The sequence below is a fragment of the Trachypithecus francoisi genome, unplaced genomic scaffold (assembly GCF_009764315.1).
Source record: "Trachypithecus francoisi isolate TF-2019V2 unplaced genomic scaffold, Tfra_2.0 Lachesis_group10, whole genome shotgun sequence".
Taxonomy (NCBI): domain Eukaryota; kingdom Metazoa; phylum Chordata; class Mammalia; order Primates; family Cercopithecidae; genus Trachypithecus; species Trachypithecus francoisi.
This window is the reverse complement of record NW_022681455.1, coordinates 15,063,749-15,089,021: the sequence shown is the minus strand read 5'-3', so window position 1 is coordinate 15,089,021 and position 25,273 is coordinate 15,063,749. Positions and strand designations below refer to the sequence as shown.

The 25,273-nt window shown below is 44.6% G+C and overlaps 1 non-coding gene across 1 annotated transcript; it reads left to right on the top strand.

Annotated features, from left to right (window-relative positions):
* Positions 1-16,424: 16,424 nt before the first annotated feature.
* LOC117088862 lies at positions 16,425-16,487 on the top strand. The gene has a single exon (XR_004439380.1). It is a non-coding gene; the product is annotated as a U7 small nuclear RNA (small nuclear RNA).
* Positions 16,488-25,273: the final 8,786 nt, after the last annotated feature.

The window sequence follows — 25,273 nt, the reverse complement described above, 5'->3', positions numbered from 1 at the left end:
TTTTTTTTTTTTGAGGCGGAGTCTCGCTCTGTCGCCCGGACTGGAGTGCAGTGGCCGGATCTCAGCTCACTGCAAGCTCCGCCTCCCGGTTTACGCCATTCTCCTGCCTCAGCCTCCCGAGTAGCTGGGACTACAGGCGCCCGCCATCTCGCCCGGCTAGTTTTTGTATTTTTAGTAGAGACGGGGTTTCACCGTGTTAGCCAGGATTGGTATAGGTATTTTTGAGAGCAAGTTGAGTCCACCATAAAGCCAGGAGGCTGAGCCCCCTAAGCCTTGGTCTTCTGGTGACCCATCAAATTCTGCTTACCCAGCACCCTGCTGCCTCCCCAATGTGGGCCCATTGCCTGTACTGAACTCTACAGGATTCTCCAGACTAACGTTCTCTACCTCATCATTTAGCACGCTATTGGATATTGTGTGCTGAATTGCTTGCCAGCTGTTCCACAGAGATCAGCCTCATCCACCTGTCTTAGTTTTCCTTTCATTGCTCTTAGGATAAAACACAAACTCCTTACTATGCCCACCAGGCTCCATCCTCTCACTCCGGCTCCCTCTGGCCACGGCACCCCTTGCCCTGCATTCCAGCTACATGGCCATCTTTTAGTTCCACTTGGCCTTTCTTACTCAAACTTCATCTCTTAGTTTAAAGGTTGTTTCGAGAAGCATTCCCTGAATCCCTTGGGTAGGATGTCTGCCTATTCCTTCTTGAAACACTAGTGGTAAAATACATATAACATAAAATTTACCATCTTAACTATTTTTATTTATTTATTTATTTAATTTATTTTTTTTGAGATGGAGTCTCACTCTGTCACCCAGGCTGGAATGCAGTGGTGCGATCTTGGCTTACTGCCACCTCTGCCTCCTGGGTTCAAGCAATTCTCCCGCCTCAGCCTCCCAAGTAGCTGGGACTGCAGGCTTGCGCCACCACGCCCAGCTAATTTTTTGTATTTTAGTAGAAACAGGGTTTCACCATGTTGGCCAGGCTGGTCTTGAATTCCTGACCTCAAATGATCCACCCGCCTTGGCCTCCCAAAGTGCTGGGATCACAGGCATGAGCCACCAAGCCTGGCCTAACTATTTTTAAAGGTATAGTTCAGTAGTGTTAAGTACATTCACATTGTTAGGCAACCAATCTCTACAACTCTTTACATCTTGGAAAACTGAAACTGTATACCATTAAACAACAAATCTCCATTCACTCTCTCCCCAGCCCCTGGCAATCACCATTCTACTTTCTGGAACTTGACTATTCTAATTACCTCTTATAAGAAGAATCATACCATAGTTGTCTTTTTGTGGCTGGATTATTTTACTTAGCATAATGTCCTGAAGATTCACCCATGTTGTAGCATGTAGCAGAATTTCCTTCCTTTTTAAGGTGGAATAATATTCTGTTGTACATATAGACCACATTTTGTTTATCCACTGTCATCTGTCAGGGGACACTTGTGTTGCTCCCACCTTTTGGCTGTTGTGATTAATGCTATTAGAACATGAGTGTACAGCTGGGTGCGGTGGCTCATGCCTGTAATCCCAGCACTTTGGGAGGTCGAGGCAGGCAGATTACCTAACTAAGTTCAGGAGTTCAAGACCAGCCAGGCCAACATGGCAAAACCCTGTCTCTACTAAAAATACAAAAATTAACGGGGCATGGTGGTATGTGCTACTCGGGGGGCTGAGGCAGGAGAATCACTTGAACCCAGGAGGCAGGGGTTGCAGCGATCGGAGATTGCACCACTGTACTACTCTGTTGCCTGGACAACAGAGACAGACCCTGTCTCAAAAAAAAAAAAAAAAAGAACATGGGTGTACAAATATCTCTTTGAGACACTGCTTTTAATTCTTTTGGGTATAAGAGGTGAGCGCTTTGGGAGGTGGTTAGGCTATGAGGACTTTGCTGTCAAGGATAGGTTTAGTACCTTTATGAAAGGGCTTGAGGGAGCAAGTTCATCCCTTTTGTTCTTCCCTTTTTTCTGCCATATGGGGACACAGCATTTGTTCCATTTCCCCTTCTGCTATGTGAGGATGTGGCAGTAAGGTGCCATCTTGGAAGCAGAGCGTGAGCCTTCATCAAATCTGCTGGTGTGGTTGTTACAGAGGGTCCTGCTCCCAGAGCTCCCAAGATGGCGGCGGGCCACTTCCAAGATAGTGGCAAACTTGGTGTTCTCTGACCTGGGGTTCTTGGCCTCATGGATTCCAAGGAATGGAATCTTGGGCCAGCGATGAGTGTTATAGCTCTAATAGAAGCCCTGGGTCACGGATGAGAACCGTGGAACCCAGTGACTAGTGTTGAGCTCCATTAGGACAAACCCAGGCACTTAGCCATGCAGGAAAAATGGCAAGCCTTTAGCCGGAGGAGGAGTGGCAATGGGCGCCTCACTGGATCAGGAGCATAGCGGACACCCTGCCGGATCCGGAGGGGTGGAAGTCAGAGGCCGGTCTGTGACAGCGGCAGACAACAGTGGTAGATGGCGAGCGAAAGCTCAGCTCGAGCTGTAACAAACACGGACTAGAAGAGTGCAGTTGCAAGATTTAATAGAGTGAAATAGAGTGAAAACGGAGCAACTGTACTAAGGGGGAGGACCCAGAGAGGGTAGCCCTTGCCAGCTGGAATGCCTGGGTTTATATCCCCATCCTTGTCCCTCTCGCTGTGCTCTCAGGCAATAGGTGATTGGCTATTTCTTTACCTCGTTTTTTGCCTAATTAGCATTTTAGTGAACTCTCTGATTGGCCGGGTGTGAGCTAAGTTGCAAGCCTCGTGTTTAAAGGTAGATGTGGTCACCTTCCCAGCTAGGCTTAGGGATTCTTAGCCTAGGAAATCCAGCTAGTCCTGTCTCTCACTGTGATCTTGAACCTCCCAGCCTCCAGAACTGTGAGAAATACATTTCTGTTGTTTATAAATTACCCAGTCTAGGTATTTTGTTATAGCAGCAGGAACAGATTAAGATAGAGGATATTTTGTTGCAGTTAAGTCCAAGGCACAGACAGCTTTTTTCTTTTTTCTTTTACTTTTTTTTTTTCTCTCAAGAGTCTTGCTCTGTCGCCCAGGCTGGAGTGCAATGGCTCCATCTCAGCTCACTGCAACTTCTGCCTCCTGGGTTCAAGCGATTCTCCTGCCTCAGACTCCTGAGTAGCTGGGATTACGGGCACGCACCAGCACACCCAGCTAATTTTTTTCTTTTTTCTTTTCTTTCTTTCTTTCTTTCTTTCTTTTTTTTTGAGACGGAGTTTCGCTCTTGTTGCCCAGGCTGGAGTGCAATGCCGCGATCTCGGCTCTCGTGATCTCGGCTCTCCACAACCTCCACCTCCCGAGTTCAAGCGATTCGCCTGCCTCAGCCTCCCAAGTAGCTGCGATTACAGGCATGTGACACCACACCCGGCCAATTTTGTATTTTTAGTAGAGAAGGGATTTCTCCTTGTTGGTCAGGCTGGTCTGGAACTCCTGACCTCAGGTGATCCACCCACCTCGGCCTCCCAAAGTGCTGGGATTAGAGGCATGAGCCACTGCACCTGGCCTAATTTTTTGTATTTTTAGTAGACACCGGGTTTCACCATGTTGGCCAGGCTGGTCTTGAACTCCTGACCTCGTGATCCGCCCACCTCGACCTCCCAAAGTGCTGGGATTACAGGCGTGAGCCACGATGCCCTGCTCACAGATAGCTTTTTATTTTTATTTTTTTATTTTTTATTTTTATTTTTATTTTTGAGACGGTGTCTTGCTCTGTCGCCCAGGCTGGAGTGCAGTGGCCAGATCTCAGCTCACTGCAAGCTCCGCCTCCCGGGTTCACTCCATTCTCCTGCCTCAGCCTCCTGAGTAGCTGGGACTACAGGCGCCCGCCACCACGCCGGCTAGTTTTTTGTACTTTTTAGTAGACGGGGTTTCACCGTGTTAGCCAGGATGGTCTCGATCTCCTGACCTCATGATCCGCCCGTCTCGGCCTCCCAAAGTGCTGGGATTACAGGCTTGAGCCACCGCGCCCGGCCTATTTTTATTTTTATTTTTATTTATTTATTTATTTTTGAGACGGAGTCTCGCTCTGTCACCCAGGCTGGAGTGCTGTGGCCGGATCTCAGCTCACTGCAAGCTCTGCCTCCCGGGTTCACGCCATTCTCCTGCCTCAGCCTCCCGGGTAGCTGGGACTACAGGTGCCGCCACCTCGCCTGGCTAGTTTTTTGTAGTTTTTAGCAGAGACGGGGTTTCACCATGTTAGCCAGGATGGTCTGGATCTCCTGACCTCGTGATCCACCCGTCTCGGCCTCCCAAAGTGCTGGGATTACAGGCTTGAGCCACCGCGCCCGGCACAGATAGCTTTTTAATCAGCAATGTACACTCAGTCAACGTTAGCCTCCCGTACTGCGTATCTGAAAAAAAAAAAATTTTTTTTTTTTTTTTGAGACAGAGTTTCACTCTCTAGCCAGGCTGGAGTGAAGTGGCCTGGTCTCAGCTCACCACAACTCTGCCTCCTGGGTTCAAGCGATTCTCCCGCCTCAGCCTCCTGAGTAGCTGGGACCGCAGGTGTGTGCCACCATGCCCAGCTAATTTTTTGTGTTTTAGAAGAGACAGGGTTTCACCATGTTGGCCAGAATGGTCTGGATCTCCTGACCTCGTGATCCACCCACCCCAGCCTCCCAAAGTGTTGGGATTACAGGCGTGAGCCACGGCGCCCGGCCAATGCATCTAAATATTTAGAAGTTGCAAACTGCTAAATAATTTTTTGCCCTCTACCTTGTCAAATATATTGTCATTAACAAATCTAAAAATCTGTGTAAATCTGTGGTTTTTATATCAATTGGCACTATATCAAAGCCAATTGAATGGAATTATTATTGCCATGAAAGAGTGTTCTTCTAATGGGCATGAGGTGTTTGGATCAGCAATTAAGATGTACATGGCCGGGTGCAGTGGCTCACGCCTCTAATCCCAGCACTTTGGGAGGCTGAGGCAGGCAGATCACGAGGTCAGGAGATTGAGATCATCCTGGCTAACACGGTGAAACTCCCGTCTCTACTAAAACTACAAAAAAAATTAGCTGAGCGTGGTGGCGGGCGCCTGTAGTCCCAGCTACTTGGGAGGCTGAGGCAGGAGAATGGCGTGAACCCGGGAGGCGGTGGTTGCAGTGAGCCGAGATTGGGCCACTGCACTCCAGCCTGGGCGACAGAGCGAGACTCCGTCTCAAAAAAAAAAAAAAAAAAAGTACGTAATTCATCAACCTCATTAAGATATAGTTGACAAGTAAAAAATTGTATATATTTAGGGTATACAATGTGATGTTTTGATCTATGTACACATTGTCAGATGATTAAATTAAGCGTAACATATTGATCACCTTGGTACTTATAATTTTTTTGGAGTGAGAACATTTAAGATCACTCAGTAATTTTTAAGTATATAATGTGTTATTATCAACCATAGTCACCATGTTGTACCATAATCTCGATAACTTATTCTTCCTGTCTAATTGAAACTTTGACCACCTTGACTAATATCTCTTAATTCCTCTCTTACCCCCCAATCTCCTAGCAATCTCCCTCAATCTCCTAGCAACCATGAGTTCAATATTTCATAACATTTATTTTTCTTATTTTTGTTTCATCAAAATCATTATTTTGGTATATTCACAATTTTTACATAATTGTGCTTTATGGATTTTAGTGATCTTTAACAATTTCTTTTAGAGATGGGGTCTCACTCTCTGTGTTGCCCAGGCTGGCATTAGACTCCTGGGCTCAAGTGATCCTCCTACCTCAGCCTCCCTAGCAGCTGGGACTACAGGTGTATGCCGTTACACTCAATTGATTTTTTAACAAATTGAGTGTACTTTAATTACAAAATCTAATGAAAGTACAGTTGACCCTTGAATCACATGGGTTTGAACTGCATAGATTCACTTATATGTGGATTTTCTCGCACCCTCTGCCACCCATGAGAAAGCAAGACCAACCCTTCCTTTTCTTCCTCCTCCCCCTCCTCAGCCTACTCAATGGGGAAGATGATGATGAAGACCTTTATGATAATCCACTTCCACTTAATAAGCAGTAGATATATTTTCTCTTCCTGTGATTTTCTCTCTTTTTTTTTTTTTTTTTTTGAGACAGAGTCTCGCTCTGTCGCCCAGACTGGAGTGCAGTGGCCGGATCTCAGCTCACTGCAAGCTCCGCCTCCCGGGTTCACGCCATTCTCCTGCCTCAGCCTCCGGAGTAGCTGGGACTACAGGCGCCCGCCACCTCGCCCGGCTAGTTTTTGTATTTTTTAGTAGAGACGGGGTTTCACCGTGTTAGCCAGGATGGTCTCGATCTCCTGACCTCGTGATCCGCCCGTCTCGGCCTCCCAAAGTTCTGGGATTACAGGCTTGAGCCACCGCGCCCGGCCTTTTTTTTTTTTTTTTTTTTTTTGAGACGGAGTCTCGCTCTGTCGCTCAGGCTGGAGTGCAGTGGCCGGATCTCAGCTCACTGCAAGCTCTGCCTCCCAGGTTCATGCCATTCTCCTGCCTCAGCCTCCCGAGTAGCTGGGACTACAGGCGCCCGCCACCTCGCCCGGCTAGTTTTTTTGTTTTTTTTTAGTAGAGACGGGGTTTCACCGTGTTAGCCAGGATGGTCTCCATCTCCTGACCTCGTGATCCGCCCATCTCAGCCTCCCAAAGTGCTGGGATTACAGGCTTGAGCCACCGCGCCTGGCCTATGTGATTTTCTTAATAACATTTTCTTTTCTCTAGCTTACTGTATTATAAGAATACAGTATATAATACATATATAAAATATGTGTTAATTGACTGTTGATGTTATTGTTAAGGCTTCCAGTCAACCGCAAGCTATTAGGAGTTAACTTTGTGGGGAGTCAAAAGTTTTACATGGATTTTCGACTGCATGAGCAGTTGGCGCTCCTAAGTTCTGCATTGTTCAAGTTTCAGCTGTAAATGTTAAAAAGTGAAAAATCAAAATTATTTTTCACATGTTTTCAAATTGTTTTCTAAAAATTCAAAATTTTCAAAAGCAAAAGGTGAAATATGAATTATAATTAAAATGTGTATAGATTTCAAAATAAAAATACTTTAGGCTGGGTGTGGTGGTTCACATTTGTAATCTCAGCACTTTGGGAGGCTGAGGAGGGTGGATCACCTGAGGTCAGGAGTTCAAGACCAGCCTGGCCAACATGGTGATACCCCCTTTCTTTTTTTTTCTTTTTTTTGCGATGGAGTCTCACTCTGTCACCCAGGCTGGAGCACAGTGGTGCGATCTTGGCTCACTACAAGTTCCACCTCCCAGGTCCATGCCATTCTCCTGTGTCAGCCTCCCAAGTAGCTGGGACTACAGGCACCTGCCACCATGCCCGGCTAATTTTTTTGTATTTTTTAGTAGAGACGGGGTTTCACCGTGTTAGCCAGGATGGTCTAGATCTCTTGACCTCGTGATCCGCCCGTCTCGGCCTCCCAAAGTGCTGGGATTACAGGCGTGAGCCACCGCGCCCAGTGTGAAACCCCCTTTCTACTAAAAGTACACAAATTAGCGAGGCATGGTGGTATGCACCTGTAGTCCCAACTACTCAGGAGGCTGAGGCATGAGAATCACCTGAACTAAGGGGGCAGAGGTTGCAGTGAGCCAAGATCGTGCCACTGCACTCCAGCCTGGGCGACAGATATTCTGTCTCAAAATAAATAAATAAAAATAAAAATTATTTAAATAGAGACAATATTTTTATTTTCTTTGTTTGTAAGTTTAATTACATCTTACTCAATGTTTTTATAAAAATAAAACTATTACGGCAGCAAAAGCAAAAATTGACACATGGGATCTAATTAAACTAAAGAGCTTTTGCACAGCTAAAGAAACTACCATCAGAGTGAACAGGCAACCTACAGAATGGGAAAAAATTTTTGCAACCTACTCATCTGACAAAGGGCTAATATCCAGAATCTACAAAGAACTCAAACAAATATACAAGAAAAAAACAAACAACCCCATCAAAAAGTGGGGAAAGGATATGAACAGACATTTCTCAAAAGAAGACATCCATACAGCCAACAGACACATGAAAAAATGCTCGTCATCACTCGCCATCAGAGAAATGCAAATCAAAACTACAATGAGATACCATCTCACACCAGTTAGAATGGCAATCATTAAGAAGTCAGGAAACAACAGGTGTTGGAGAGGATGTGGAGAAATAGGAACACTTTTACACTGTTGGTGGGATTGTAAACTAGTTCAACCATTATGGAAAACAGTATGGCGTTTCCTCAAGGATCTAGAACTAGATGTACCATATGACCCAGCCATCCCACTACTGGGTATATACCCAAAGGATTATAAATTACTCTACTACAAAGACACATGCACACGTATGTTTATTGCGGCACTATTCACAATAGCAAAGACTTGGAATCAACCCAAATGTCCATCTGTGACAGACTGGATTAAGAAAATGTGGCACATATACACCATGGAATACTATGCAGCCATAAAAAGGATGAGTTTGCATCCTTTGTAGGGACATGGATGCAGCTGGAAACCATCATTCTTAGCAAACTATCACAAGAAGAGAAAACCAAACACCGCATGTTCTCACTCATAGGTGGGAACTGAACAATGAGATCACTTGGACTCGGGAAGGGGAACATCACACACTGGGGCCTATCATGGGGAGGGGGGAGGAGGGAGGGATTGCATTGGGGAGTTATACATGATATAAACGTCATGCACATGTACCCTAGAACTTAAAGTATAATAAAAAAAAAAAAAAAAAAAAAAAAAAAAAAAAAAAAAAAAAATAAAACTATTTGCAATTCTAGCATTCTATGTCCATCCAGTTGCCAATATTAAAGAATTAGTATCACTGAATTAGTATCATGGTATTTATACTCCTACAAATATACGTTTGTAAATTTAGAGTAATATGAGTTGTTTAATACTGTAGAATTGTTCTTGGCTGTCATGTGCAACATTTGGAAAACTGTGCTAACTTATGAGTAACTTTGGAATCACTAATTGGAACAGAGAGAAGCAAGAAATGATCCTTTGTTATGCAAGAATCTATGGCATTTATGCAGCCTGAGAGGGAGTTTTTGACAAATAATTTGGAATTTTACCTTAACTTAAAGCTTCTGCTTTTCAAGTCTTCTCGGCACTTTGAAGGAGGGTCTGTTGCAGATGTTGGCAGTGACAAAATTCACAGATGTTAATGGTGCTGGGATGCAGTTGTCCTATGACGGAATTAGGCAGGATAATGGGGAAACACATCCCTGGGGCCTGAGTGAGGTCAATCTGAATGCTGTGTGAGGCCCTTTAATACGTGGGCTAGGCAGAACCCTCTAGCTGGGACTTCCAGCCCACACTTCTGAGTCTGCTTCTCCAAGGCTCTGATATGAGTTTATGCCGATGGCAATTGCTTTTCTAATTAGCATAGTGAATGTTGGAGATGGTGTTCTATTGCTGAAATCAGTGGCTTGTTGTTAGGTTGATGGATTCTAGAAATGGGCTCCTGGTGAAATTGTAGGTACTCAGCATTTGTGAGTTGGTTGGAATATTTTAAAGACCTCCTACCTTACATGAACAGAGAGTAAGAATGTAATGAGTTTATAGCCTATACACATGGGAGGCGTTCCTGAGGCTTGATTCTGAAGGGGCCCATCATATGCTACAGCAACATATGCTACTTTGGTATATTGATGATCTTGAGCTGAAGACAAGTGAGAAACAGCAGACACAGGAAGAGCTCTCTGCCCTCCGCATATCTGCCTACGAGCAGGGCATAACTTTCTCAAGAGAAAGTGCTTTCCTTGCACCAGGAAAAGGAGCACAACTCTTATCACCAGCAATGGAGAGTCGACAATAAGATGAATCTACATAAATATACCTTACTAAAATAATCTTTATCTTCCGTTAGTTTCTTCTATATATTTCCTAGTCACTTTCCCACAACTTATCATCTGTAGGAGCCCAAACCCCTTTTCCTTTGTGTAGTCACTTCTCCACAGTTTGTCACCCTTTGCTAGAACGGTATATATGACCCTGTGTGTAAATGCTTCTTTGGATTTCTACTTCTTTTTTGTGAAACCTCTGTGCATGTTACCATAACATCAATAAAAATTATGTCTTTTCTTCTGTTAATCTGTCTTTCGTCAGTTTGACTCACAGGCCCCAGTCACTGAACCAAAGAGGATCGAGGGAAATTTTGTTTCTCCTACATGACTTTTTCTTAGTTAAAAATTTGAATGTTAATGGTCCACATAAATTGTTTTAAACTTATAGTCATCATTCGATGGAGAATTCCATGTGTAAAATTTTATAAAGAAGGACTAGACATGTGATCACCTCCAGTGACTAGTAGGGAGTCTGCAGAACCCACAGCATGTTATAGCAGGTAGTGATTGAAATTTTCAAAGACTTTGACAGTGAGAGTCAAGTGGACAGCAATCCAGGCTGACTCTTGTGCATTTTCGTGTATCTGGAGCTTGATATCCTGCACTGTTTTTAAGCATTCCAGTATTGACAAAGATTCTACTTTACCATGGCCTAGGCAACCAATGGCACTGGCAACCGATGGCACTGTGCCAAAAGCTGGCAATGCTGCCTGGGGGTAATTTTCACTCCCAGTGCTGTAGGCTCACACGCTGGGCCTCCAGCTCCTGCAGCGGCAGTACTGCTCATATGTCTTGTTAGTGTGAACATCCCTGAGCCCTAGCCCAGTGCTTGGCACACAACAGGCACTCAGTTAGGATTTTTAATGTTGCAATTGAGCAAATTTGGCTTTTACTCCCTTCCACCCAACAGCTCTCTCACACCTGCGGGCTTTTCTCTTAAGGGAGCAAACTCCACCCCTCCTCCCTCATCCCCACCCCCACTGCCGCCCCATTGCCCTAGTTCTCTCCAAGACCCTTGGGACAGATCCCATTCAAACCTGCTTACTTTCGTCTACTCCCCAACAGTTAAAACTTCCACCTTCTGGGTGGAGCTGAATTTAGCTAGGAAGATAGCAACCTGATAAAAAATAAGTCACTCTAAAGCTTTACCCTTCTGTGGGAGTATTTGCATTTTAAAAAATAGTTTGGTGTTGGAAATACTTTGCTAGATAGGCCCTAGGTAAGAGGGACTTTTAAGCCTGAGGGACTTCCTCCTGCACCTTATTTAACCCAGGCTGTTGGGATTATAAATGAATCCACCCAAACCTCCAGCGGTACTCAAGGCATGTAGTGCATGGACAGCACCTGGGAGCTTGTGAGAAGTGCAGGGTCCACCTCAGGCTACTGGAGCCCACTGTACTGGTTGAGAATCTGCATTTACCTTCAAGTTTGAGACCACTGAGCCTCCATCCTGTGTTCTCAGGGGCATATAAGGATGCACTTCCACAGGTGAAAACAATGGGTGTCTTGGTTCCTCACTTGGGAGAAGTCTGTGATCCTTGCACTATAATTATATATTTTATCAGTAGTTTTCAATTTATTTATTTATTTATTTTGATACAAAGTCTTGCTCTGTCACTCAGACTGGAGTGTACTTGTGTGCATATAGCTTGCTGTAACCTCAAACTCCTAGGCTCAAGTCATCTTCCCACGTGAGCCTCCAGGGAGCTGGGATTACATGTGTGCCACCACACTCGCTAGTTTTAAAATTTTTTGTAGAGGTGGAGCCTTGCTATTATTACCAGAAAGGGGTCCCAATCCAGACCCCAACAGAGGGTTTATGGATCTTGTGCAAGAAAGAATTTGGGGCGAGCTCATGCAGTAAAGTGAAAGCCAGTTTATTAGAGAAGTAGAGAAACAAAAGAATACTCCACAGACAGAGTGATGGCATGGGTTGCTCAACTGAGTCCACTTATGGTTATTTCTTGATTCTATGCTAAACAATAGGTGGATTAATAATGAGATTTCTGGGAAAGGGGTGCGCAGTTCTGGAACTAAGGTTCCTCCCTCTTTTAAACCATATAGGGTAATTTCCAGACATCGCCATGGCATTTGTAAACTGTCATGGTGTTTGTGGGAGTGTCTTTCAGCATACTAATGCATTATAATTAGCATGTAACGAGCAGTGAGGATAACCAGAGATCACTTTTGTTGGCGTTTTTGTTTTGGTGGGGTTGGCGGTTTTCTTTACTGCATCTTTTTTTATCAGCAGGATCTTAAAAAAATTAGAATTTTAAAATTAAAAAAAAATTTTAAACTAGCTGAGTGTTTTAATTTTTTTTTTTTTACCCATCAATTCGTCATTTATATCAGGTATAACTCCCAATGCAATCCTTCCCCCTCCCCCCTCCCCATGATAGGCCCGGTGTGTGATGTTCCCCTTCCCGAGTCCAAGTGATCTCATTGTTCAGTTCCCACCTATGAGTGAGAACATGCGGTGTTTGGTTTTCTGTTCTTGTGATAGTTTGCTAAGAATGATGGTTTCCAGCTGCATCCATGTCCCTACAAAGGATGCAAACTCATCCTTTTTTATGGCTGCATAATATTCCATGGTGTATATGTGCCACATTTTCTTAATCCAGTCTGTCACTGATGGACATTGGGTTGATTCCAAGTCTTTGCTATTGTGAATAGTGCCGCAATAAACATACATGTGCATGTGTCTTTATAGCAGCATGATTTATAACCCTTTGGGTATATACCCAGTAGTGGGATGGCTGGGTCATATGGTACATCTAGTTCTAGATCCTTGAGGAATTGCACACTCTTTTCCATAATGGTTGAACTAGTTTACAATCCCACCAACAGTGTAAAAGTGTTCCTATTTCTCCACATCCTCTCCAGCACCTGTTGTTTCCTGACTTTTTAATGATTGCCATTCTAACTGGTGTGAGATGGTATCTCATTGTAGTTTTGATTTGCATTTCTCTGATGGCAAGTGATGATGAGCATTTTTTCATGTGTCTGTTGGCTGTAAAAAAAGATGTCAATTCCCAGGCTCAAGTCTGAGCAACAGAGCAAGACCCTCAAATAAACTTGGCATCTTGTGACACCAGTCCTGATGACCTCCTATCTCATCCTGTGACTAAGAATGCCTAGCCTCCTGGAAATGCAGCCCACTAGGTCTCAGCCTTATTTTACCCAGTCCCATTCAACATGGCGTTGCTGAATGGCTCTGGCGCTATGTTTCCTAGGCTGGTCTGGAACTCCTGGCCTAAAGTGAGCCTCCCACCTTGGCCTCCCAAAGTGCTGAGATTACAGGTGTGAACCACTGCACCCAGCCTCAAAGTTTCAAATTTTTACTGTGCATGAACCTCATTAGAGGGCACTAGTTAAAAATGCAGATCGCTCTGAGAGTCTGACTCAGTAGGTCTGGGATAAGGCCCAGGAATTTGCATTTTTTCTTTTTTTTTTTTTTTGAGACAAAGTCTGGCTCTGTGCCCCAGGCTGGAGTACAGTGGTGTGATCTCAGCTCACTGCAACCTCCACCTCCCAGGTTCACACCGTTCTCCTGCCTCAGCCTCCTGAGTAGCTGGGACTATAGGCGCCCGCCACCACACCTGGCTAATTTTTTGTATTTTTAGTAGAAATGGGGTTTTGCTGTGTTGGTCAGGATGGTCTCGATTTCCTGACCTTGGGATCCGCCCGCCTCGGCCTCCCAAAGTTCTGGGATTACAGGCCTGAGCCACTGCACCTGGCCTGGAATTTGCATTTTTAACAGGCAACTCAGGTGACTCCTAGGAAGTTGTAGGTTTAACAAGCAACTCAGGTGACTCTAGTTTCACACTCTGAGGAATCTAGTCCTTAACCTGGACCAGCTGGGCAGGGTGATTCCTGAGGACTGCAGAGTATGCCACACTGAAGCCTGCCTGAGGAAATGCTGGGACTCGCCTGGAGCTTCCTTAAAAGCCCTAAATGTATAGTCTAAAGTCCTTGTTATTTACAGACTGGATCTTCTGCCTGTTGCTGGCTAAGGAAATGTGAGAACTTCACCTTTCAGGGTTGGTTTAAGGCAAGTAATTGGAAGTTATGTTTACCACCTGGGTATCTGTTTTACTCTCTGCAAAAGAAATGCGATTTTTTCCCCCCACCGCCTGGCCTCTGTTTCTCTGTGGCTTTCCCTCCTGCCCCTGGGACCCACCCTTGGGCTGTTCACACTTTTGGAAGCCTGGGGAATGGCTGCTGACTACAGCAGGCGAAAGCTTTGCAGGTGGTTGATAGGGAAGGAGATGGAATTGCATCAGTTTGTTGGTCTCTTCTGAGTTATTACGGAAAATGAAATCGTTGGCTGTGGGGAATTAATTGAATATGATGAGCCCAGAACTACTAAGAAAATACCTGTCCCGAGATGTTCTGGAAAGGAACGCTACAGATTGCATTTCCAATTTGCCATTCTTTCCCTAGGGTTTTGGCCAGTAGGACTGCTGAGACAAAGGGTAAATGTGGTGACACATTAGGTGACGCTAGCATACATATATTTGCAGAGAGCACAGATAGACAACGCGTGCCATTTGTTGGCTGTTCCTGAGTGTGTTTAAATGAAGAATCAATGTGTCAGGATTGTTCACGCTGCAATTCTGAAGACTGTGATTGTTTCTTAGGCTTTGGGTGTCTTCCGTAAAAAGACTGTTGAATATTCCAGAATGTGTGTTCTATTAGGAATGTGATAATTGCAACCATGTGTGATGTGGCAGTTCTTTCACCTGATGAGAGGACCTGGGAGAACAAAGACAGCTAGGAAGTTCATGTGTATTTGTTGTACAAATTAATACAAACTAATTGTATTAATTGTTGCTTACTAATTAAGCAAATTCCTAACATTCTGTCTCACCCAACACTGGGCTGAGATGTAGTCATCTGCACCTCTTGATGTTCATCCTGTGGTGTCTTTTTCTCAGCGAGAAAGGCAGTTACTGTTTTATGAAAATGTCTAAAATGGTCACATTTTAGATGTCCTCATACAGCAGGGGAAATCTCATTTGTTTGAACACCTCTGCCCAGTCCTTCCTTGTAAGCCCCAAATGGTGCCTTGGCCTTCCCCTTGATGGATTCATTGTGTTGATTTAAGCCAATGTGGCAGAAAATCTGATGTCATCTGCAGCTGCTACACTGAGATTCAAAGAAGCAGCCATTAACCCTTACAAAGATCCACATGACGGCACTATGGCCTTTCCAATATTCTGTCTGTCAATAACCATCGTGTGAGTCAGATTTCTGTATTGTCTTTAACATTTATTGGGCATTGGCAAAGGAGCTTTTGGCTCTTGCATACGTTTAATAAATACACATTTACTGAGGCCCTGCAATGTGCCAGGCAAGTATGTAAACTCAGCTATGTCTGTAGTCTCCCTCATCTCTAGGTGCCTTAGGAATCCCCCAGGCTTTAGGAAACCTTTTGGTCCATGAGCACCGGGGAAGGAATTTCGCTTCTAGGAAAGGCACTGGGAACCCTTGACGTGCTCCTGCCGGGAAGCTCTCTCTCACACTGCCGCCGAGAGCCCTCCCAGGATGCGAGGAGGAGGATTCTGGCATGGACAGTGATGCCATGGGGCAGTTGCTGTGGTAACAGGAGTCCTCATGCTGTTGGAGTAGGGTCTGGGAGTCCTTAGGACTCTTTTTTTTTTTTTCAGACGAAGTCTTGCTCTGTAGCCCAGGCTGGAGTGCAGTGAGGCGATCTCGCTCATTGCAAGCTCCGCCTCCCGGGTTCACGCCATTCTCCTACCTCAGCCTCCCGAGTAGTTGGGACTACAGGCACCCTGCACCACGCCCGGCTAATTTTTTGTATTTTTAGTAGAGACGGGGTTTCACCGTGTTAGCCAGGATGGTGTGGATCTCCTGACCTCATGATCCGCCCGCCTCGGCCTCCCAAAGTGCTGGGATTATAGGCGTGAGCCACCGCGCCCGGCCAGGACTCATTCTTAGAGGTCAGGAGGAGGCCCCCAAGCCTGATCTCTTATATTGAAGTTTTTGAATATCCTCAATGGCTACTTTTTTTTTTTTTCCATACTAAAGGCAATTCTGAAATTTATTTCAATTTTAGGAATTAACATTTTATTGGATGAGTATAGTAGCTTATGTTTGTAATCCCAGCATTTTGGGAGGCCAAGGTGGGAAGATGGCTTGAGCCCAGAAGTTTGAGACCAGCCTGGGCAACATAGGAGACCTTATCTCTACAAAAAAAAAAAAAAAAAAAATTAGATGGAGTCTTTCAGTTCCTTTTTTTTTTTTTTTTTTTTTTGAGACAGAGTCTTGCTCTGTTGCCTGGGCTGGGGTGCAGTGATGTGATCTCAGCTCACTGCAACCTCCGAACCTCCACCTCCCGGATTCAAGTGATTCCTTTGCCTCAGCCTCCCGAGTAGCAGGGATTACAGGCATGTGCCACCATGCCCAGCAAATTTTTTGTAGTTTTAGTAGAGATGGGGTTTCACCGTGTTAGCCAGGGTGGTCTCAATCTCCTGACCTCGCGATCTGCCCACCTCAGCCTCCCAAAGTGCTGGGATTACAGGTGTAATCTCAGCTCACTACACCTGGCCTCAGTTCTTTTAAAATTTGTCTAGCAGGCTTTCCAGTCTTCACTGGAAAGCCCCCTAAAGAAAAGATTTAGTAGGGCATAGTGGTGCTTGCTTGTAGTACCAACTACTCAGGATGCTAAGGTGAGATCTTTGAGCCCCGGGAGGTTGAGGATACAGTGAGCTAGGATTGCACACCTGCTCTCCTGCCTGGGAGAGAGATATCCTGTCTCTAGAAAACAAATTATTAAAAAAAGAAAAGAAAAGAAAAAACCCCAAACCATTTTATCGACTGCAGTTACAAATTCAAAAATCTAGATCCTTCTTATGTTTTAAGTTCAATTTAAGAATCCTATTCTAGCTATCATACTAGCATGTTTCAACAATCAAGTTTAAGGGGCCTTTGAATTATGTTTGTTCCAATTCATAAACTTAGTTAATTGAACTCCTTTATGTATTTTAAACTGCACTTATAAAATTAACACATTATATTTCCTTTTTCAGTACCTAAATGATCTGACAAACTTTTTAATCATTTAAGTAGTTTTTACAAATATAATAAACATATAAATATGGTGGACCTTAAGTGCTTTTTAAATGTTTCAGTAGTGTATAAGCACTTGGTAAGATTTCAACTTAACATCATAAGCCTAAATCACTTATCAACTACACATTCTAAACTGGAATTATAAAGCTGAACTGTTATTCTAATTGGCTATATTATCTTAAACATTGTAAAATTTTAAAACACCAAATGTATCAGCTGAGTTCCTAACACAAAAATATTTGCCTTTAATTTTATTTTTTGATTTTTTTTAGACAGAGTCTTGCTCTGTTGTCCAGGCTAGAGGACAGTGGCATAATCTCAGCTCACTACAACCTCTGCCTCCTGGGTTCAAGCAATTCTCCTGCTGCAGCCTCCCAACTAGCTGGGATTATAGGCGCACCACTATGCCCGGCTAATTTTGTATTTTTAGTAGAGATGGGGTTTCATCATGTTGGCCAGGCTGGTCTCAAATTCCTGACCTCAAGTGATCCACCAGCCTTGGCCTCCCAGAGTGCTGGGATCACCGGCATGAGTCACAGTGCCTGCCTGCAGTTTTTATACTAGATTCTTATACTAGATTCTAAATCTTCCTAGGATTGAAAGGTGTTGACCCATTACACAAACTGTTATGTGCTTAGAGCAAGTTTGGGAAAATGTTCTCAGACTTGACTGATGAAGGTGGGAGAGTTCAGCGGGCACCCTGTGAGCATTCCTGTTGTACATCCTGATGGGGCACGTGGAGCCCTAGGAACAGTGCAAGGCAGGGACCCTGACTCAAGGTGCTCCCACATGGTGGACATCCATGGTGTACTTGAAGAAGCCTGACATGTCCACGGAGGTCGTTACATTGTATTTTGTATTTCTTTGGGTCCTAAGGTGATAGAAATGTCTTTTGCATCTAATTCCAAAGGACATTTGAATTGAATGGACATTTAAATCTGCATCCTTTTTCACAGAATGTTTCTCTCTTACAACCATGAAACTCTTAGAAGTATTAAAACACGAGGCCGGGTGCGGTGGCTCACGCCTGTAATCCCAGCACTTTAGGGGGCTGAGGCAGGTGGATCACGAGGTCAGGAGATCGAGACCATCCTGGCTAACACTGCCAAACCCCGTCTCTACTGAAAATACAAAAAATTAGCTGGGCATGGTGGCGGGCGCCTGTAGTCCCAGCTACTTGGGAGGCTGAGGCAGGAGAATGGCCTGAACCCTGGAGGCGGAGCTTGCAGTGAGCTGAGATCGCACCACTGTACTCCAGCCTGGGTGACAGAGCGAGATTCCATCTCAGAAAAAAAAAAAAAAAAGAGAAGAAGTATTAAAACACGATCTGACTTCTTTCTGCAAATCTCTTTGCTTTGCCTTATTATTTGACTGATGTAGGGTCCAAGGAAAAGCTTCTCCTCTGTACTCTGAAGGTTCACTGAAAATGAACTATCAACAGACAGATTAATAGGAGAAAAGGCCTATAGGTTTGTTTAATATGCCTGGCACAGGGGAATTGCAGAATGATTACCCAATAACCCCATGAGGTCCAGTTGCTTCTACACCCATCTTCATAGGAGAAGGGAAGCTGGGGGCGTGTAACAATTTAAGGTGTAGCAAATGACTTTTTAGGGGGAATAAATGCCCCCAGTGTGTAGACTATGGTTAATACATAGTTCTCTTTGGGAATGGAATGGAACCTAAAAACAGTTTGGGATGAAGTTAGTCTGGCTTCTAGGTGTGGTATGTAATGTTTAGTCTCCTCCTCTGTGATATAAGTTTTAATTTTCTCTGAATAATGAAATTTCAGGGAAGGTGTTGAAGGCAATTGTGTTTCTCTTTTGGGGTCTAGTTTCTAGGTAGATAAGGGGACTTCAGAGAACAGCTTCCTTCTGTGCTTTGAGAGAGGCAGAGTATGGCAGAACAGGGCTGAAGGTCAGAGAGACCTTGAAGCTGTTTGTTTAGTTCTCTGGGTCAAAGCACCGTATTTTGGGGTACTGTTTCCTGAGCCCCAACATATTTGACTGATAACTGATGATTTGGACACAACTTCTCATCTACAAATACATCTTGATTACAAATGGGATAATATCAGGCATATAAATGCACATTTTTAACCTTCTGCCTGGTGCCCAGGATGCCCAGCTAATGGTGCTTATTATTATTGGAGATTTTTGAAGGGATTCTCAAACCATTAAGAAGATCCAGTGGTCAGCCGGGTGCGGTGGCTCACGCCTATAATCCCAGCACTTTGGGAGGCCGAGGGGGGTGGATCACAAGGTCAGGAGATCGAGACCATCCTGGCTAACACGGCGAAACCTGTCTCTACTAAAAATACAAAAAAATAGCCAGGAGTGGTGAGGGGCACCTGTAGTCCCAGCTACCTGGGAGGCTGAGGCAGGAGAATGGCATAAACCTGGGAGTCAGAGCTTGCAGTGAGCCGAGATCGCACCACTGCACTCCAGCTTGGGCAACAGAGTGAGACTCCATCTCAAAAACAAAAACAAAAACAAAACAAACACAAAAAAAACCCCACAAAAGGTCCAGTGGTTACACTAGGTCTTTGACAAATACTGAAAGCTAGACAAGCTATAAAAAAGAAGAGATATCCCCTGACTGGTAGGTGTGAGAACTCGACAAGAAAGAGGAAATGGATAAAAGGGAGAAAATAGGCAGAAAATCACCTATAACCATATAGAGATATTTATATTTAGTAAAATATTTTCAGCTTCAGCTTACACACACAAAAAACCAGTGAAGCATCCGGTTGAATACACGAATATGTCACTGCAGGGAGACGGTGCTTCACAGAGAGATTTTCTTCATAAAGAAATAGAGCCTCGCCTATTCAAAAGCCATTCCATTTAATGCAACACTGCATTGAACAGGGTTCCTTTTCAAGGGGTTCCTATTAGAAGCAAGATTATTATCTTCAGCATTTAGATGGCGTGCTGACTGGGGCCATAACACCAGGGCACTTAGGCGCTCCCATTATCAATGGACAGTATAATCTTTGGAAGTTTAAAATAGCTTTCATGGCTGGGCACGGTGGCTCACGCTTGTAATCCCAGCACTTTGGGAGGCCGAGGTAGGCGGATCACTTGAGGTCAGAGTTTGAGACCAGCCTGGCCAACATGGTGAAACTCTGTCTCTACTAAAAATACAAAAATTAGCTGTGTGTGGTGTCGCGCGCCTGTAATCCCAGCTACTCAGGAGGCTGAGGCGGGAGAATCACTTGAACACGGGAGGTGGAGGTTCCAGTGAGCCTAGATCGTGCCACTGCACTCCAGCCTCGGCAACAGAGTGAGACTGTTGCCTAAAAAAAAAAAAAAAAAAAAAAAAAAAGTAGTCTAGAGTAGTACCAGCTACTCTAGAGATTGAGGCAGGAGGATTGCTCTAGAGACTGAGGATGCTTTATGAGGTGTTGAGTTTCTAAGTGCTTAGACATATTTGAATAGATTCTGGGGGACACTGACTGGGCCAGCTATATAGATGATATTCAAACAAAAGGATCTTCCAAAGGCAACAGTGAGCAAAAGAGAGAAAAAGCCAAGAGTAAGGGAAAGTTTGGATATGGTTTATTCCTGGAGGCATGAGCAGAGGAGAGTGGAGTCACCCCGTGATGGGAGCCCTGGGGTCAGTAGGTGCCTTCTCCTAAGAGGGCAGCAACCACTGTGGCTGCTGAGCCAACAGCACTGCTGTGTGCTCCAGACAGGGCCTGCTGTCTGTAACTGTCCGCCCTGTGTTGCCCACATGATAACCACCAGGCACATGTGGCTGCTTCCATTTAAAATAATTAAAATGTTGGCCAGGCAGTAGTGGCATGAGCCTATAATCCTAGCTATTCAGGAGCCTAGGGCAGGAGAATCGATTGAGCCTGGTAGGCGGAGGTTGTGGTGAGCTAAGATCACACCACTGCACTCCAGTCTGGGGAACAGAGTGAGACTCTATCTCAAAAAAATAAATAAAAATAAAATAAAATAATTGAAATGAGAAAAACACAACACCTCCATCACATTTGCCACATTTTGAATGCTCAGTGCCCAGTGAATGACCCTGGAATTGAAGATTGCCGAGAACGTGTTTGTCTTCACAGAAAGTTCTGTTGGACAGCAAAGATTTATACGGTTTATTGTGCTCATCACTTCCCCATGTATCCTTACCTGAGATAACTGGACCTCGCCCCTATTCTATGCCTTCAGAGTCCCCCAGGTACAGTGACTGAAGGTCTCTTTAAGCCTTACCTCCTATGTAGAGGTAGATGTGTGTGCTATGAGGTGTTCTGGCTAAGACTGGGCCCCAAGGCAGTTCCCCCACTATTTATTTATTTAAAATACACATAACATAAAATTGACCTTTTTTTTTTTTTGAGATGAAGATTTGCTCTGTTGCCCAGGCTGGAGTGCAGTGGCGCCATCTCGATTCAGTGCAACCTCCGCCTCCAGGGTTCCAGTGATTCTCCTGCCTCAGCCTCCTGAGTAACTGGTACAACAGGCGCCCACCAGCACGCCCGGCTAATTTTTTTTTTTTTTTTTTTTTTTTGTCTTTTTAGTAGAGACGAGGTTTCACCATGTTAGCCAGGATGCTGAATCTCCTGACCTCATGATCTGCACATCTGGGCCTCCCAGAGTGCTGGGATTACAGGCGTGAGTCACTGAGCCGGCCCAGGATTTCTTTTTTTAATATTCCATTGTATGGTTGTAGCCTCTTTTGTTAATCTATTCATCTGTTGATGGACACGTGGGTTGCTTCTACCTCTTGGCCATTGTGAATAATTCTTTTTTTTTTTTTTTTTTTTTTAAATACGGAGTTTAGCTCTTTTTGTCCAGGCTGGAGTGAAACAGCATGATCTCAGCTCACTGTAACCTCTGCCTCCTGGATTCAAGTGATTCTCCTGCCTCAGCTTCCTGAGTAGCTGGGATGACAGGCGCCCACCACTGTGCCCAGTAAGTTTGTATTTTTAGTAGAGATGGGGTTCACCATGTTGGCCAGGCTGGTCTCAAACTCCTGACCTCTGGTGATCTGCCCACCTTGGCGTCCCAAAGTGCTGGGATTACAAGCATGAGCCACCGCGGCTAGCCCATTGTGAGTAATTCTGTTAGGTACATGAGTGTAGAAATATCTCTTTGAGTCTCTGCTTTAAATTCCTTTGGGTATACTATATACCCAGGAGTGAAATTGCTGGATCAGATGGTAATTCTATGTTTAATTGTTTGGAAGAACCATCATACGATTTTCCATAGCAGCTATTCCACTCTACATTCCTACTAGCAATATGTAAGGGTTCCAGTTTCTCCACATCCTTATCAACACTCATGTTTTGGTTTTTGTTGAAGATAGATCTCCTAATGGGTGAGAGGTGTTATCTCATTGTGGTTTCAGTTTGCATTTCCCTAATGATTAATGATGTTGAGCATCTTTTCATGTGCTTATTGGCCAAAGTTTATTTTGTGAAACATCAATGGCTAAAAGTAGGGGGAAAATGCATTTAAAAAGTTTAACTCCAGCTGGGTGCAGTGGCTCACGCCTGTAATCCCAGTGCTTTAGGAGCTGGAGGCGGGAGGATTGCTTGAGGTCAGGAGTTTGAGACCAGCCTGGGCAACAAAGTATTTTATGGCAAAGTATTTTATTTTATTTTATTTATTTATTTATTTTTATTTTTTTTATTTTTTGAGACGGAGTCTTGCTCTGTCGCCCAGGCTGGAGTGCAGTGGCCGGATCTCAGCTCACTGCAAGCTCCGCCTCCCGGGTTCCCTCCATTCTCCTGCCTCAGCCTCCTGAGTAGCTGGGACTACAGGCGTCCGTCACCTCGCCCGGCTAGTTTTTTGCACTTTTTAGTAGAGACGGGGTTTCACCGTGTTAGCCAGGATGGTCTCGATCTCCTGACCTCGTGATCCGCCCGTCTCGGCCTCCCAAAGTGCTGGGATTACAGGCTTGAGCCACCGCGCCCGGCAAGGCAAAGTATTTTAATGGCAAAAATCACAATTGTTTTGCACCAACCTAAATAAGACCCTGTGTCTTAAGAAATACAAAAATCAGCTGAGTGTGGTGGGGTGTGCCTGTAGTCCACTCTAGAGACTGAGGCAGGGGAATCACTTGAGCCCAGTAGTTCCAGGCTGCAGTGAGCCATGATTGTGCCACTGCACTCCAGCCTGGGCAACAGAGTGATACATTGTCTCTGAATAACAACAACAAGGACTACAGCAAAAGAAGTTTAACTAGTTGTTTTGATGTCTTTGTGTTACTTTGTTTCTATTTCTCTGGTGTGGGAGCTTTATTTCAACTTAAGGACAGACTATTTTACAGGGGCCTTTAGTTAAACAATGGTGAAGCAATGATCCTTTTCAGAAGTGGAGAAGTTTGAGACATTGAGAACTAAGGACCTTGAAGTTTGTCTTCTTTGTAGGTGGAAACAAGTGTCTGCAGATGTCTTTTTCTGGAAAAAGCTTTCCTTAATCTTTAGGAGGTTGGGCTTGGACATTCTGGTGGGGAAAGAAAACTGATCCCGGCTGGGCACGGTGGCTCGTGCCTGTAATCCCAGTTCTTTGGGAGGCCGAGGTGGGTGAATCACCTGAGGTCGGGAGTTTGAGACCAGCCTGACCAACATGGAAAAACCCTGTGTCTACTAAAAATACAAAATTAGCTGGGTGTGGCGCATGCCTGTAATCTCAGCTGCTCGGGAGGCTGAGGTAGGAGAATCACTTGAACCTAGGAGGCAGAGGTTGCGGTGAGCCGGGTGCAGCATTGCACTCCAGCCTGGGCAATAAGAGTGAAACTCCGTCTCAAAAACAAACAAACAAACAAACAAACAAAAAACTTAAGCTGTGAATTAAAGAAATTAAGTCAAAACTGAATTGGTCAACTTTTCAAATCCTCAAAATCAATTTTTTAAGCTAATTTTATTTTACTGAAATTGAATAAAGGGAGAATTTAAAACAGATGCCACCAAAATGAGAGAATCAAAAGCCCCAAAATAAGCAGGAATGATTGGATTCATCAGTTAGCTTAAAGGATCAAGAGAAGATGATTGTAAAATCAGGTTTTTGTTTTAGGCTCCTAATTTAGGAATAATTGGTTAAGCCAGGTCCCTTGCTTTAGACTTTTAATGCTATTTCCCTCTCTCATTTCCCCTTTCCTCCTCCTCGGTATGCCTTTTGTGGAAAGTACCTTCTCTGAATAACCACCAGGACAAGCATCAGCTATCAAAAGCAGATGTTTCCAATTTTCAGCCTACCTTGTTTGGGAAACCTCATGTTGAATAATGTTGCATTGTTTGTTTTTGTTTTTGTTTTTGTTTTTAATTTTTGGGTTTTTAAAAATAGAGACCAGATCTCATTGTGTTGCGATGGCTGGTCTCAAACTCCTGGACTCAAGTAATCCTCCCGTGCATGGCCTCAGAAAGTGCTGAGATTACAGGTGTGAGCCACCACACCTGGCCTAAATGTTATCTCACCAGTGTCTCATTGATGGGCATACACTGGGCTGTTCCAACATCATACCACCCGCTCCCTGTCCCCACCAACCTGACCTGATTCGAACATCAGGATAATTAATCCATCAATTCAAAGCAAAGTGCTTATCCACTCTAAAATTTCAGCTTCTCTGTTGTACCCTGAGGTGGCTTCAGTTTGAGTGCTAAAACATATGTATATGCATATACGTAATTTATATCAGGAAAAAATCAACTGATCAAAAAAGATCCCAAAAATGTATTAAAAATAGAATAAGGCCGGGCGCGGTGGCTCAAGCCTGTAATCCCAGCACTCTGGGAGGCCGAGACGGGTGGATCACGAGGTCAGGAGATCGAGACCATCCTGGCTAACACGGTGAAACCCCTGTCTCTACTAAAAAATACAAAAAACTAGCTGGGCGAGGTGGTGGGCACCTATAGTCCCAGCTACTCAGGAGGCTGAGGCAGGAGAATGGCGTGAACCCTGGAGACGGAGCTTGCAGTGAGCTGAGATCCGGCCACTGCACTCCAGCCTGGGCAACAGAGCAAGGCTCCGTCTCAAAAAAAAAGAAAAAAAGAAAAAAAATAGAATAAAAGCAATGTCTTTTTTACTGTCCCTTTATGTCAGTTTCTGGATATAAAAGTTGTATTAAAAGGCCGGGCGCGGTGGCTCAAGCCTGTAATCCCAGCACTTTGGGAGGCCGAGACGGGCGGATCACGAGGTCAGGAGATCGAGACCATCCTGGCTAACACGGTGAAACCCCGTCTCTACTAAAAAATACAAAAAACTAGCCGGGCGAGGTGGCGGGTGCCTGTGGTCCCAGCTGCTCAGGAGGCTGAGGCAGGAGAATGGCATAAACCCAGGAGGCGGAGCTTGCAGTGAGCT